A 16,579-nucleotide genomic window follows, 5' to 3' on the forward strand; every position below is an offset into this window, starting at 1 on the left:
TAAATGCAGAAGGAACATAGTTCAGCAATGGTATGGCATTCCTTTGGGACCTGTGATTCTCATGAGTGTTGACCGGGGTGAGGCACAATGGGTTTGGCACAGAGAACAGAGACACTTCTCTGTTTCTATGCAGATTGCTTTGATGAGACCCAAACTCAAAATTTAGCTAATCTAGAAATTGAAAGAAGAGATTATATCCCTTTGCCTCAAGGGAAAACCAGTACTTCAACAAAGATCTGAAAATTAAAAGGGTCTATTTTAAAATTAATTAAGAGTCTGTTTATAGAGCTCACAACATAAGGAAGGTAAAATAAGTTTTTTTAAAAGAAAACTTTTGAATTTAGCATACCTTTTCAGGCAAATTCATAAAGGGGAGAAATTCTGAGAAAACATTAAAGAAAAATTTCTCTCTTACACATTCCTTAAGCTAGTAGATATCATAGCAGTAGTGCCTTTGATGATATTCTTTTGATAATAAATTTTTAAACTGGAAAGAGAAATTTGGTTTCCCAAAATGAGCATCAGCCCTGGGTTTCTGCAGCCAGAATTCTGATGTGATTCATTGAAAACACACGCTGGGGCCAATGAGGGCTGTGTTAGGCATGAATAGCATGTCTGGGGATACACTATCTAGTCATAATGCCTGGAGGTATTGATTCTCATAGAATGAGATTGGTCTATGTGGTGGGCTTGAATTTCAAAACCCCAAGCTGATGTCTTAGCAGTCCATGTACACTCAATTTGAGTCAAAGTTTACAAAAAGCATAGAGGCTTCTTTAAAGTTGGTTTAACAATTCTTATTTTGTCTGCCTGTATTTACTTTGGATTCAAAAAAGAGTAGAAAGGAAGAAGAGAAAAGCATATAATGCCTTGGAACGCTGATCTCTTTGTTTGCTTGTTAATATTGAATGATGGAGCATTTCACAGGTAACAAGGGTTCTAAGCAGCTTTCTGAGATAAAAAGCAGATGACCCAATACTGGGGGTACTGAGAAACTCTAATCAGGTCCAAAGCAGAAAATTCCTCTGGAACTGCTCCATCTTGGGGTAGCTTGCTAAAAGATTTTTACATTCAGTTGGGTATGTAACCAAGATGGGATGCTGCCCTTTGCAAACATGACATTATCAATCATCAATGCACACCATCATCTCCAAGTAGGACAGTTTGCTATAGTCATATTTTGATTACAACTGATTAGAGACCAAGAGAGGACCAAATTCAGTGTGGCTCTTTTAGTAGTCACTTCTTCCCATCCATGTTAGAGAACTATATAACATAGTCCTACAGCAAACATTTTCCAAAAAGTAATGAGACTTGCAAAAATATACAAATTAAAAGTACAGTAAGATACCACCTTTTTAACCTATCAGATAGGCAAGAAGAATGATTGTATCCAATGTCAGATGGGGTGTGAAGAAGCAAATATTGCAAAAATTGTCTGGCATATATTGATGCGGAATTGTAAATTGGTTTTAACACAGCGATTTCACTTCTGGGAATTGATCACAAGGAAGTAATTTAAAATGTGGGCAAAATCATATGTTCACAGAAGTTCGCTGAAGTTTTATTTATTTTAAGTATATATATAGGTATGTGTGTGTCTGTGTCTGTGTGAGGTATATATATATCATATATATATGATATATATATATAACTTTATGAGTGTGGCTTTGCCATCTTCCAGGTGAAAGATGATGGTGGTTTAAATCAATACAATAGCAGTGGGGTTGGTGACAAGCCACTAAAAACCATGTTGTAGAATTATTATGATAATTTAAATGCAAGCAAAACAAAAAAACAAATACCTTATGACTACTTGTCATGATTTTGTAAACCTGGGAAAAATTAGTTTAAGAACCTATTCCCAAATAATCACACTGGTTATCTTGGCTGGTTGGTGCTGGCTTAAACTTTTTGAGTTTTCTTGTTCTTTTTAGACCAAGTCTTGCTCTGTTGCCCAGGCTGGAGTGCAGTGATGTGATCTCAGCTCACTGCAACCTCTGCCTCCCAGGTTCAAGTGATTCTCGTGCTTCAGCCTCCCGAGTAGCTGGGATTACAGGTGCCCGCCACCATGCCCAGCTAATTTTTGTATTTTTAGTAGAGACAGGGTTTTGCCGTGTTGGCCAGGACTGGTTTCAAACTCCTGACCTCAGGTGATCTGCCTGCCTCGGCCTCCCAAACTTCTGGGATTACAGGCGTGAGCCACCGTGCCCATGCAACTTTTTGAGTTTTCCACTCAAGGGTAGAGGAAACTTCTGTGTTATTTTTCTAATCAAGGGTAGAGGAAATATCATAATTTAGAGTCTCAGAAACCAAAGGACCAAGCCACTGAATTCTCATTACCAGAACATTGCCATCTTGGATATGTCTCTGGGGTTTTGCATTTCTCCAGATCTGGGCTCCATTTCCTTTCAGAGAATAGTTTTCTCTTCTTTCCCTTCAGAATACAGAGGAAAACACATTACAATTGGTTTTTCAAAAGATACTTTCATTGGTTAAGAACTAAGACTCTTCCTGCCAAGTTCACATTGTAAGAGCTGGCTAAACTAATAGTAAGTGAACATTGTGTGGTGTGTTGGGATACTCTCTCGAGGACACAAGTAAAGATGTTATCTATTGTTCTTACGCTGAAGAGAATGTCCTATTTGCTAACTCATTCTTCCTACCTGGGTTAAGAGGGACTATTCTGATGCTTTATAGTGTCTAACAGCCAAGAATATTGCACTTGACCTGTTGACTGAATGCATTCTACCTATTTGAATTAAATTGTACAATCCTCTTGTTTTTCAAAAATAACTGAGTGTTTTTATCACCAGAAGTGTTTTGCATTGATACTTCTGGGACTCTGAGGTTTTTTAGACACATACTTCTTTCAAGCTCATTGGGAAATGATTCCAGTTTTATTTATTTTCTTTGCTTAGTGACTAGAAAGTGTATAAGAAAACATTTTTATTTTAAAAAATGTCGACAGCATAAACTTTTTTAATTGTAAAGATACAGAAATTCTGTGCAAATCCCAATTTTTTTTTTCATGCAACTCTAAGAAAAGGTGGTTAGATTAGCATAGTAAGTTAATTCACACAGGTGGTTAAATCAAGCTTCCTGACTAATGAAACGATACAATTCAACAAATGTTTTGAGCATTTTTACATTTATATAAGGGCATTCTGATAAGGAGTTTAACTAGCTGAAATGACTTGAAGCAAAAATATATTTTAGTTATTTTAAAGTAAAGAATATGTATCCAAGCATTATTGTGTATTTAAGGGCATTTCTTAAATTTAGTTGCAGTGTAATAACAGCATCAGAAATACTAGTAATATTGGTGATCATTATATAAAAGTGCTGATTTTGTATAAGATCTGTGCTAAGCAGCTGACTTGTATTAACTCATATTGTTTTCAAAACAGTCTGAGGAGAAATGTACTATTATTATGCTAATTCACAAATAAAAAAACTAAATCTTAAAGAAATTAAAATAAGTATATTGCTATTATGATTTAATATTTAGAGACTGAAGAGTTAAGATCAGCATTCATGGTAAGATATTCATTTGAAATTATTTAGAGTTCTTTTTGACATTTTGAACTTCTCTTGCCCATTGAAATCAGCACTAACACTTGATGAGTACAGAAAAGTGGCAAAGCTGACTTATGGACAAACTGATCCTGGAATCCTATGAACTGCTTATCAGGATGTGCTTTACTGATTAGGCAGCCAAAGGACCAAGTTCTAGTCCAGACCTTGGTCCTTTCTAGTTGTGTGTTCCTGAGGAAGTCCCTTAATGTTTTTGGGTCTAAGATTCCCTAAATTAAAGTCTGAGAACAAGGATTTGGTGATCCCTTAGGTTCTTTCTAGCAGTCACATTTAAAAGTGACAACTGGGTTACTGTCACCAGGATATGAAGCCTGGCATATCAATGGGGGGCCTTCGGTTTCTACATGCAGAAGCTTGATTCATCACAGAAACTAAGACAAGAATGGGCTAAGCATCTAGCTAGGTCAATAATTATATTTTCACAGTAAAGTGACCGAGAAAAAGAATATCTAGAAGGGAACTCTGCCTTCAGTTGTATTCAGCTTCAATTCCAGATACATCAAACTAAGCATTCCCTTGGCATACTTGTACTAAATGGATTTCTACTAAACTTTTGAACATCAAATATATTGCTGAGTTTGATGCATTCTATATACATCGTCTAAGATTCTTTCTGATGCAATAATTTAAAAATTGACCCAAATTGGTTTAAACCCAAAGGGAATTTGTTGGTTCATTTAACCAAAAAGTTCTAGGGTAGAACTCACTCCACACAAGTGGAATCAGAGCCCCAAACAAATAATCTCTCCATGTTCTATTCTCATTTTCTATGTGAAGGCCCATGCAGCTCTTGGATCTTTCCTTATAATGAAAAGGGAAGCTATGTTATGGCTTCTAAAAGCACTACCTGTGAAATTTTCTATGCTTCTTATTCATTGTGATTAGATCACATGACCTTTTCTGAACCAATTACTGTAGGGAGAAACCTGTGATGTTCTGACTGGTTGTACTGAGCTACATCTCACTCCAGGCCATAGCGGAGGTCCAGGAAGATCCACCAGAAGCAGCTTGAATGAGAATTAGAACGGGATGGTCCCCCACAGTATAAAAGGGTATGGTTCAAAGAAGAAGGTTTAGCAAATGATCAGCAGCAAAAATAACACATGTTCCCTATGTTATATGTTATGTTTCAGAGCAAAGGATAGCAACCGTGTTTGGATCTAATGATGGCTTCCAGAATGCCATTTTCTCTAATAACTGAGTAAAATCATAGTATTTCAGAGAAAAAAGGCTTAGAAAGTCAATCTGTCTTCCATCTTTCACAGATGAGGAAATTGACTCCCTGAAGAGGTAAAATGTTGGGAGTCACATTGCCTTTACCTGATTTAATTCAATATATTTTTAACATTTTCTATCTTGGAATTTATAGAACAGACTAAAAGAAAGAGAATGTTCTGCTGTCTCTTCTTTGTTCCTTCAAAACCACCATCTGGAGAACTTAAGTAGAATTTAAATCTTAGTATGTACCATCAGAGTTTTGATTTTTTTCCCCAAGAGGGCCTTAATGGATATTGGCTTTGTTTTTAATCAACTAAACCTGAAGATCAGTAACCATTTTCGTCTGCATTTAGTCACTTCATCATTTCTCCATTTCCTCTTAAGTTAACGTATTGTATTTTGTGGCTAATTTTAAGAACTAGCTTGAAAACGATTAAAATAAATATAGGAAAAATAATGAATACAGATATGTCATTCCTAGAGGCCATAGAGCAAGAAAAAATAATTACCACTCCAATCATCACCCTAGTTTTATTCTGTCAGATTATCTCCCAGTTATAAGGTTGTATTGATATGATTTATGAAGTACAAAATAAATCCAACCAAAATAAAAAAGGTGACACAAGATTCCTTAGTGTGCAAGTAAGGCCCTTGTATTACTAAAATTAACACACCATAAAAGAAGACTGTGGGTCTGTTCCCCTCAGGGACAGCTCAGAATTTAGAGGATATAAGAGGCAAGTCAACTGCACCTGGAAATGGAATGAGGGCTGATGCTGTCAAGGAGGTAGCCTTTGGAGGCCGGTACCCTTTTGGGCCCTCACATCTGTCAAGGATTGCCCTCAGGAATCAGCGAAAGTCGATGCAAATCCAGGCAGTTTCCCTGGCAACCAAAAATGAACCGTGGGGTCTTTTCAGGCCTAGGGACATTTTTGGAGAGCTGAAATAAAACCATCCCTGTGACAAAACTCTAGATGGAAACTAATAAGGCACACCACGTCGAGACAATTTAAAATCAGGAATTTGCTCACTTTCTGCCTTCTCTCCCCCCCTTTTTTTTCTTTCTCTTCTCCTGCCTCTTTCCTTTACTTTTGCTAGTTACTATGGATTTGTGGTTTCTGGGTTTTTTTAAACTTGGGGGCTATGTCTACACTTGGGTGCATTCTACATACTTTTTCTGGTTGAACAGATTCTTTTCCCCCACATTTTCAAAATGATCTTTCGAAAATCTTTATGAAAAATTATAAAATTTTAGCAAAATTTGGTGTGTTACTAATGAAAGAAGAAATGAAAATTTCCTGTTGGACTCCTGGCTGACTTTCTCCACCACCTTGATAACAAATGGAAAGTTTAGTATGCACATTACTCTCTGCCCTGGATTTGCACTCTGCAAAAGAGTGTTGTCCAACTTGCAATCCCTGTGGGATGCCTTTCAGAATGTGACTATCTGCATTGTACTTGGTGGCCAGTGATATATGGTGGCTCTTTCTTAGACTGGTGGGCTTTTCTGCTGCTCTGTTTTTCTCCTGGCCTTTTAAGTGTGCTCCCAAACCCAGTGAGAGATGAATATACTCCAGGCTTCTGTGGGTGTGGAAAAGAGTTGTAGGGACCATATAACAAACCGCTGAAGAGTAGGGGCTCTGGGATTGAACAGCCAAGGATGTGAGGCCTTCCAACTATTAGCATTGTGACTGTGGATAAATTTGTTAAGAACACACTTCTTTCACACCCAAATTCTTCTCCTATAAAATATGTCATTCTCTATCTCTCTGTATTTTTTAAATGGACTTCTTTTACTAAAAAAAAAAAAAAAAACTCCCCTACACCACAAGTTCAGCCTGGCCCGTGGCTGTTGAGAGAGTGATTATATTTTGTGGCCTTTCTAGCAATTACCTGTGGCCATGAGATTTTGTTGTGGCCAGTGAGATTTGAGACGAAGTAATCAGTCCAATTCTTACCCTTGAATTAGAAATATTGGGTGTGCACATCTCATACTCTTTCTTCTCCTTTGCCATGGCTTGCAAGTGGTGATGCCTGGAAAATCCAGTTTGGAACAGGGGCTTATGGTAGCAGAACCATTCTACTAGCTCCTTAGCATTCACCTTTGTAAAATTATATGAGAAAAAAAATCCTCTTGTGTAATCCACAAACTTTCTTCTTGTTAGTGTTTTCATGGTATGCTTTTTTGCATTTCTTTATTTGTAACTTTTCGGTGTCTTTATATTTAAGATTTTCTGTTATAAGCATATATATCTGAGTTTCTATTTCACTGAGTCGGACAATCTTTATCTTTTAACTGTAATATTTTATCTATTTATGTTTAACTGTTGGCGTATTTGGGCTATCTACAACATTGATATTACTTCCTAATTAACTCAACTTTTCTAATGTTCCTAATGTCTATTATATTTTAATGTCAATATTAATTTACATGTTCTCTCTTTCCCACTTAATATTTTTGATATGGTTTGGCGCTGTGTCCCCAACCAAATCTCATGTTAAATTGTAATCCCCAGTGTTGAGAGAGGGATCTGGTAGGAGGTGATTGGATCATAGGGGTGGATTTCTCCTTGCTGCTCTCATGAGCTGCAAAAAATTAGCTGGGCTTGGTGGCATGCACCCGTACTCTCAGCTACTCAGGAGGCTGAGGTATGAGAATCACCTGAACCCAGGATGCAGAGGTTGAAGTGAGCCAAGATAGTGCCACTACACTCTAGACTAGGCAACAGAGCAAGGCTCTGTCTCAAAATAATAATAATAATAATAAATAAAATAAAAGTCTGTACCTTGAAAAACTATCCAACAAAAGTAGAAAAAATATTTTTAGGCAAATAGGATTCCATTTCCTTCCTCAACAGGTTGCATGGTCATCCTCAGAAAGATATATTCATGTCCTAACCCCATAAATTGTGAATGTGATCTTATTTGAAAAAATATATCTCTGCAGATGTAATTAAGTCAAAGATTCTGAGATGAGATCATCCTCAATTATCTGAGTGGGCCCTAAATCCAATGACAAGTGTTCTTAGAAGACACATGGAGTAAAAGTCATAAATGGCAAAGGCAGATTGGAGTGATACAGCCAAGGAAGCCAAGGACCACCTGAAGCCATCAGAAGCTGGAAGAGGCAGTAAAGGATTCTCCCCTCAGACTTTCCAGAAGGAGCACAGCCCTGCTAACACTTGGATTTTGGACCTCTGGCCTTGAGAACTGTGAGAGAGTAAATGTATGCTGTTTTAAACCACCAGTTTGTGCTGATTTTTTTTGCATCAGCCACAGGAAACTAATATTCCTCAACCCAAACACTTGTGGTATTATTTGAGTATGTGTTCTAGCAAATGGGAGAATAAATCATGAAAGAGGAAAAAGTAGAATCCAGGCAAGACTGGTTTCAACCCAGAAGAGTAAAAATGGAAATTCAGGATTACAATAAGCAACAGGCCTAGAAATCAAGCAGTAAAGCAAAAGAATCAATAATGAATGATTTCTCCAGGAGAAAGGCATTCATTAACTTGATATTACCCATGAGACATTGCAAAAACATAAGAATACGTTAAAGGCAGTTGATACAAGAAAAAAAATGGAAGAAAAATACAAAACAGAGAATACCAAAACCTGTAAAAGAAATAAAATATAATCATAGTATACTACTAGGCTATGTAGTGAATATTTACAGCATTGTAACAATGCAATTACTGTTTATTGGTTTACATTTTAAATCTAGATTTACTATATACAATGATTAGATTCAAGCTATCAGTAAAGCAAGAAAGTATTAATTAACTTTCTGAACACAAACTACAAGTTGGGGCAGGGACACATAATAAATTAAGCAAATAGAAGGGATTGGAGGAAAGTAGAAAGAAATAATGGAAGTGATCATGACTGTCTTAGTACATTTTGTATTGCTATAAAGGAATATCTGAGGCTGGGTAATTTATAAAGAAAAGAGGTTTATTTGGCTCACAGTTCTGCAGGCTATCCAGGAAGCATGGTGCCTGCATCTGCTTCTGGTGAGGATCTCAGGCTGCTTCCAGTCACGGCAGAAGGCGAAGGGAAGCCTGCGTGTACGCAGATCACATGGTGAGAGGAGAAGCAAGAGACGGGGAGTAGGTTCCAGGCTCATTTCAACAACCAGCTTTCCAGGGAACTAATAGAGCAAGAACACACACACTCCCATCTCCAGAGAGGGCATTAATCTATTAGTGAGGGATCCATTCCTATGACCCAACACCTCCCACTTGTGGGTAAAATTTCAAGAGGAGATTTGGAGGGATCAAATATCGAAACCATAGCAATGACCTTTTATGTAAACAGGGAAATCCAATGCAATTTGTGACAAACAGAATGATAAATAATGAAGAGGTGAGAATGTAATTGTTAAGCTTACATATTCTACAAATGTAGAAACTAAAAATAAAAATGTAATTATATTCTAGAGAAGGGAGATAGAACATTGTATCATAATATAGTTATATAATGTATTTTAGAGCTAAGTCCTCTTCTTCATACCAGGGAATCAATGAATAATGTCTAAAATTGATCAATCAATAAATAGCTCTCGTGCCGTCTCTCATATATATATATACACACACATATTCAGCAATAAAACTAATTAAGCTTCCAGTGGACTGGGTGAAGTAAATAGATAGATAGATAGATAGATAGATAGATAGATAGATAGATAGATAAAACTGATTAAGCAATAAAAGAAAACTAGATAAAATAAATACCAATCATTCCCTGTGAGTTATAGCATGTGAATGACAAGGGGTGGCCCAATGGATGGTTTCCTTTTGTTCTAAATTCTTAGGCACTATTTTGTGCTCTATATCATGTACTTGTATTACTATGAAATATTGTTTTTATAAAGCAATTTTGAGCTTCCATTTAAGTTGTAAAAAAACTGAAAAGAGTGTCCCTTCCACATTTACTACAACAAAAACACTAGACAATCTGCTAATACATAACCTTTCTTGAACGTATCAGAAAGCTGCAACTAATCTGAAATCTAAAGAAAGGCAGGCATATTCAAGAATTGATGGGATCTGAGCACTTACTTAGCTATGGCAGATGCTGGAAGCCAAATAAGACATTAAGAATTCAATAAGCAGGTGTGCACCTGTAGTCCCAGCTCCTCAGGAGGCAGAGGTAGGAGGATCACTTGAACCCAGGAGTTTGAGGCCAGCCTGGGCAGCATAGTGAGACCCCCTCCATCTCTAAAAAAAGAAAAAAAAAGAAATCAGCAAAGGCCAACTGTGGGATGGCAAGAAATTATAGAAACCCTGGAAGCCACATGAGAATTCACAGCCCCCTTGATTGGATATGTCACAATTTGTTCATAAGAAAGATTGAAGTCAGGGAAAGAACCTGAAATAAGCCTCCCTCTTGGTACAGGCATGGGATAGGGGAACCCAGCCTGTGTAGGAAGCATGAGGCCCACCCAGGTCCTTCTCCCCTGTCTCCCTATGGAACAAAAGTCTTAATTCACTAGGGGAAAGGCAACAAAACTTGTCAACAAATAGGTGAAGTCCTACTGAATCCCAGGGGAGGAGGCAGGAGTACATTTGAAGCCCAGATGATTAGATCTCCCTGAATATGGGAAAGGTGGGCAGCATTACTAACAAAGCCCCACATCATGGTCCAGAGACACAACATTCACTTACATCTGAGGCTGAACCAGGAACACAGAATACAGCCCCCTACCTCTACCATCAGGCTAGCAACTGTCCAGTAACAGGTGGTTGTCCACAGTTGGAACAAGATCAAGAGCTTGGGAGAAAGCCATCTTCTCTGAGACACAAGGGCATAGGAAACATCTAAAGCTGAGGGTGGAGCAGGTATTAAGAAAGCCTTGTGTCAAACTAACTGCCCCCTAAACACAAAGCAATACTTAGAGGAGTTTGGACACTTGGGTGTTAGAAAATAACCATAACAAAAGCAAAACCCAAATCCAGTTCCACTCCAGGCTAACTTGAGTCAATCCTGCAAACTAAAGTCCCAGGAATAAAAAAAAGTATACCCATTTCCAGGCTTAAATATTATATACCTCATTTGCTACACCTTATACTCAAACCTCAAACTTGTCTCTTTTTCCTGTGTTCCCTTTTTCATCATAGACTAGCACTGCTGATGGTCAGCATTGTCCTCTTGTTCTGGGAGGCAACAGGGTGCAGTGGGAAACTTATGCTTTTGACATCAGACACCCCTAGGTTTATACATTGACCATGCACCACTCAGTGACCTTGGACAAGCTACTTAACCCTAAACATCAGTGTTTGCATCGGTAAAGTGGGGGCTTTATACCTATTCCAAAGAGTTTTTGACAATGAAATTATCTACTGGATGTGAAGAACTTACCACACACATCGCTGATGGTCCCTTAGAAAGTGAGCAGAGACTGTTCATTACGGTTTGATAATCTAACAGGTCTTCATCACGTTCTGCTCTCGGATGTCTCTCACTGGTTCTTAACTCTCTAATTTAACAGTTCTAAATGGCAGCAGAGAAGAAATTGGGGGAACTAAGGTTCTTTTAGTTGCCAAGGCAATTGGTGTATGAAGGGAATACTACTCACATTTAGTAGAAGGCAGTTGGGAGGTTAGATTTCCTGCATAGGAGAAAGCACACAGTGAATTGTTCTGCATCCTGCTTTTGGCATGAGGTTTGAATGTCTTCCTGGGCATTCCTGCAGCTGAAAACCTGATTGTAATTATTTGAGTTCAGAAGCTAACTCCATCTTATCTATAAAGACAAAGTATTTTTAACACTCCTTTTATATGTGATTGATTTTATATGTAATTGATGAATTGATTTTTATAGGTAATTGCCAATAATGCAATCACAATACAATGTCAAGGAAGATTGTCTTTTGTTCAAAACTTTACTGAGCATCTTTAACATTCGGGAAAATTATATTGCTAATAGCATTGGTGCCTCACTTTTGAATTGCCAACACAAAACACCTGGACTTATCCTTTTTACAGCTATTACATTCATGGTGATATCACATCTCAGTGCACACGTGAACTGCTTCTCTGTATGCCGGTTTAGTTGTAGCTGAACATTTAATATCAAAATGCATATTTATTATACATTACTTTTGTTTTATGTTTCTTTTTATTACATTTAGGATTGCATATTGATTTTTTAGCACTATGTGCATACGTAGATTATATTATCTAGAAATTATCTAAGATATTTGAGGAAGTGTTACAAAATATTACATATAAAAAGAAAAGAGTCAGATGGCTAAGACTGGGCTCGTAAAATCTTTCTTATAAATTGATTTCCTTGTTCTGTAGAAATTGTTGCATTAGATATTCTCTATCATTGAATAATACACGTGTGAACTAAAAGATATAAGTGCTGTGTAAAAGCAGCCAATTATGTTAAACTGGCATATTTGCCTTTATTGTGTTTATCATTATCCTGAATAGAAAGTCCTTTAAAATTAATATTTTAGAAACCATTTGAATGCATTTTGTTAGGTATTGTATTTATTCTATAAATAATTTTTTTTTTTGAGACAGAGTCTCACTCTGTCCCCCAGGCTGGAGTACAGTGGCACAATCTTGGCTGACTGCAACCTCTGCCTCCCAAGTTCAAGCGATTCTCCTGCCTCAGCCTCCTAAGTAGCTGGGAGTACAGGTGCACTCCACCACATCCAGCTAATTTTTGTATTTTCAAAGAGATGGGGTCTCACCATGTTGGCCAGGCTGGTCTTAAACTCCTGACCTCAAGTTGATCCACCTGCCTCGGCCTCCCAAAGTGCTCAGATTACAGGTGTGAGCCACCATGCCTGGCCAATTCCATAAAGAATTTAATTAGTGCTAAGCATAAATTGGACCCTGTTACTATGTCCCCTCAAACCATTATATGCTGGATAGGGTTAAATCTCCAATACATTGCCATTTTTTAAATGTCTTAATAAAGTTTAAATGTTCAATAAATTGTATATTCACTTTTTTTTTTTAAAAAAAAAAAAGGAATTGGGGTGGTCCTTGGGTCTAACGGCTGTATCCAACAAGTCTCATTGCTCATATAGGTTGGTCTTGGGTTAGTGTGCTTTAGTGCCGAGGATTTCCACGTGGACGCCTGTTTGTAGATTTTTGTCTTCTGTCCTAAAACTTCCGTTTTGTGACCCAGGGATCTGCAGCTTTCATAAATACTTCAGGTGGGGACACTTTCTAATATACTTTAAAAAATTGTGCCCTAATATCTTAAACTTTACCCAATGCTGTTGCACCTCTCCAGAGAATACCAAACTGCCTCTCAACTTGTCTGTCTTTGCTCCCATCCATTCCCAATCCTCCTCACTTCTGTCAACCCTAGTCTTGGCCTCAATTCACTTCTAGCCACTAGTAGTTAAATGAAGGCTCCTACTTCAGTATAGAGTCCTCCGTTTGTGAGCTGAAAGCAGTACTCAAAACACAGAAGATGATCAGACAATTTTGCTATGGTTTGGATATCTGTTCCTCCAAACCTCATGTTGAAATTTGATCCCAAGGTTTGAAATGGGACCTTAAGGGAGGTGCTTAGTTCATAGGGGTGGATCCCTCATGAATAGATTAATGTTCTCCTAGCAAGGAGGGAGGGAATGAGTTTTCACAAATGGTGGTTGTTATTATAAAAAGAGCCTGGCACCTCCTCCATCTCTCTCTTGCTCCCTCTCTTGACATGGGATCTCTGCACACTCTGGGTACCCTTCCCTTTCCACCATGAGTGTAAGCAGCCTGAGGCCCTCACAAGAAACCGAACAGATGCTGGTACCAGGCTTCTTGCACAGCCTGCTGAACCATGAGCCAAATAAGCCTCTTTTCTTTATAAATTATTCAGCCTCAAGTATTCCTTTATAGCAAAACAAACAGACTAAGACATATATGAAAACATTGTAAAAACACAAAATATCTAATAAAGAGGGGGAAACATCCCTTAAATTCTAACAAAGTTTAACAAGCCTTATATAAGTAAGGTAAATGGAAGTTAATGAAATAATATTAGGAAGCTTGGCCAAAATTAGAGTCAGAAAATTATTGAAGAAATTCTTAAAGCCCCGCATCATTTTAGTTGTTAAAACCCAACAAAAGAGGTGGCTTGTCTTGTTAAGCTTTGCAAGGTGAAAACTGTCAGCATGCATTTTTTCCATTTAAAATACAAATATACTTTTTTCATAATTTTTTTTACTTAACTGCTGACATTGAACATAATGATTGTATTCAACAAGTATTTAGAATTTGTCATTGAAATTTTCACTGACTTGAAAATGTTTAAAAGAATAAAGCTCCAGGTAACAGAAGGTAAGCACTGTCAATCATCTGACCTGTTTAGTCTTTATGAGGTCAATTTGAAGACATGTAGGGAAATTTATAATAAGAGCAATATCATTTATTGTACTTTATTAGACTGGCAACCATACTAAGAACTTTATCATCTTTTATTTATTCACAATTATTTATTGAGCATTAACTATGTGCCAATGCCCTATGCTAGGAACCAGGATATTTCAGTGAACAAAACTAATATTTCCTGATGTTATGGAGCTTACATTCTGCACAACATCATGAGGGATGGGCTTTTATCTTGGCAAAACAGATGAAGACACTGAGAGTAGAGTCATCTGGGGCTTTGCCCAGGGTCATGTAGCTTGTTACCCTGCTGCACTGAGTGTGTACCTTCTAGTCACACACCCAGCCTCGGGTAGCTAGAGTGAGGCTGCCTAGTGCACACAGGACCCTTTCCAGTTCTCAGAAAGATCTTCCTCTATCCTATAAGTGAACATAAACAGGCCCAAGAACACAGCTGTGACACTTCTCTGAGGTCATTTTTTGGTTCCAAACTTTCTGCTCACTTGTTTTCACATCACTCCAGGCTAAACTGTTCCTGAAATCAGGGATGCGTGAGTTATTTTTGTGTCCCAAGGATCTCATGAGAATGAGGGAGAAATCCACAAAAAGCTGAGAACCTAGATCACAGATTGTTACTTTATACTTTCTTTTCTTTCAAAACCCTTGAGAAATTGAGAAGCACACAAAATGGGTTAGGCTGTCAATTGCGTTTCATTTTTTTGAACACGTTTGTTATTTGTTTTAATTAAAGTGACAGGAGAGAATGACATTGAAAAACAATGCCATTTATTTCAAAGGTACCCAACACCAGGTTTTATAAACGATTCTCACAACATCACCAAAACAACTTGCCTTAAAATCAGGGGAAATTTTATGTCTAAAGCCCTACCCTCAACTTCAAACCATGTGTATTGCCAAAAAGGATGTGAAATGCTCTCCCTGACAAGATTTGTATAGATTTTTTCTTTCCAGGAGTGACAGATGAGAGAGAAATGCTTCCCCCAAAAGCCTGCCAACCACAAGAAAAGAAAGCATTTTCTCACCCTCCTCTTCCTCTAGAAATAAGAATTGTAATGATTTAACTTCTATTCTGATGCCAGTTAAGATGTGACGGATAAAATCCCACTAAAATTAGATACCTTTAAAAAGTGATAATTATTCTGGCTTTTCAAAGATCGCTTAATAAACAGCACAATCAAAATGTTGTCATTTATCTGTTGTTTTGCTAGATGGACATTGTTAATAAACTCAAGGCCTTGCTAAAGGAGACTTGGAGGCTACAGTGCAGGAGTTGTCTCCAACCCATCCATGTGGTGGTCAGTGTCCAGGAACTAGGACAATGAGATAAAAGTCAAGAGACCCAGCCCGGGGACAAACTTAGAAGGTATGCATTCATGAGTTGCTTTAGCCACACTTTACTCAGGATAACATAAGTAATCATGTATGGTATGGCAACTCAAGTCAGTTGCTGATCGTGAACATCTACAGCTTTTGGTTCAGTTTCTTATTTGTGTTAATCCTATGCCCAGTCTGGCCTGAGGAGCTTGATGGGATCATAGAGGAATCCATGTGTGGTAGATTAAAGTTGACAAAGCCAGGTTAGGATTCAAATTCTTTTGCTTGCAAGTTGTATAACCTTGGGCAAGTCACTTGATCTTTCTGAATTCATTTTCCACATCTAATTTACAACTTATCAAGATTTTTTGTAAACAACAACAAACTCTAAAATTGCTTACACATGGAAGCCATTACCAAATGTGCTCTCCCTTCCCATTGGAAAGCTATAGACTGTTGACGATGACCTAATGAATCATTCATTCGTCATGTAATAGTTGATTAATTCATGACTCAAAGAAGTTGTATACTTGCCCAGTGGCATGTGAGGAGACATACCCAACTTCTCTCTGAAGTTATAGAGAGCTAGATGAGGGTCCTCTTTCTGCTATTTGCAACATATGTTTTTTGAGCAAATTAGATAGTCTCTTACGTTTCAGTTTTCTCCTCTGGAAAATGAGTATAGTCATAATCCTACTTCATAGGTTTGTTAAGAGGATTCAGTGAGATATTATAGCCTTATATAATGTTAGCATAATGTTTGGCAAATAGTAAGCAATGAATTTCGGCAAAATAAAAAATACAGCAGTATTCTGATAAGAAGCAAGATGTGGCTTAGGAATAAATATTAAGTGTAATCAGACTAGAGGGTCAGGGAAAAGAAGATAATCATGACGTTGGATGAGGAAACAGGGATGAGGACATGAACACAGGATGAGCAGGGCTCAGACAAGCAACATGCTCTGCTCTGCTGGGTTATAAGATGGTTCAGTCGCCCAGTGTTTGCTGGGCTTTCATCTGTGCATCCCAAGTAATGCTGAGTTCCAGAATTCTGCTGCATACTGTAGGCTCAGCTGAAAACA

Source organism: Pongo abelii, chromosome 2, assembly GCF_028885655.2.
Source record: "Pongo abelii isolate AG06213 chromosome 2, NHGRI_mPonAbe1-v2.0_pri, whole genome shotgun sequence".
NCBI classification, from domain to species: domain Eukaryota; kingdom Metazoa; phylum Chordata; class Mammalia; order Primates; family Hominidae; genus Pongo; species Pongo abelii.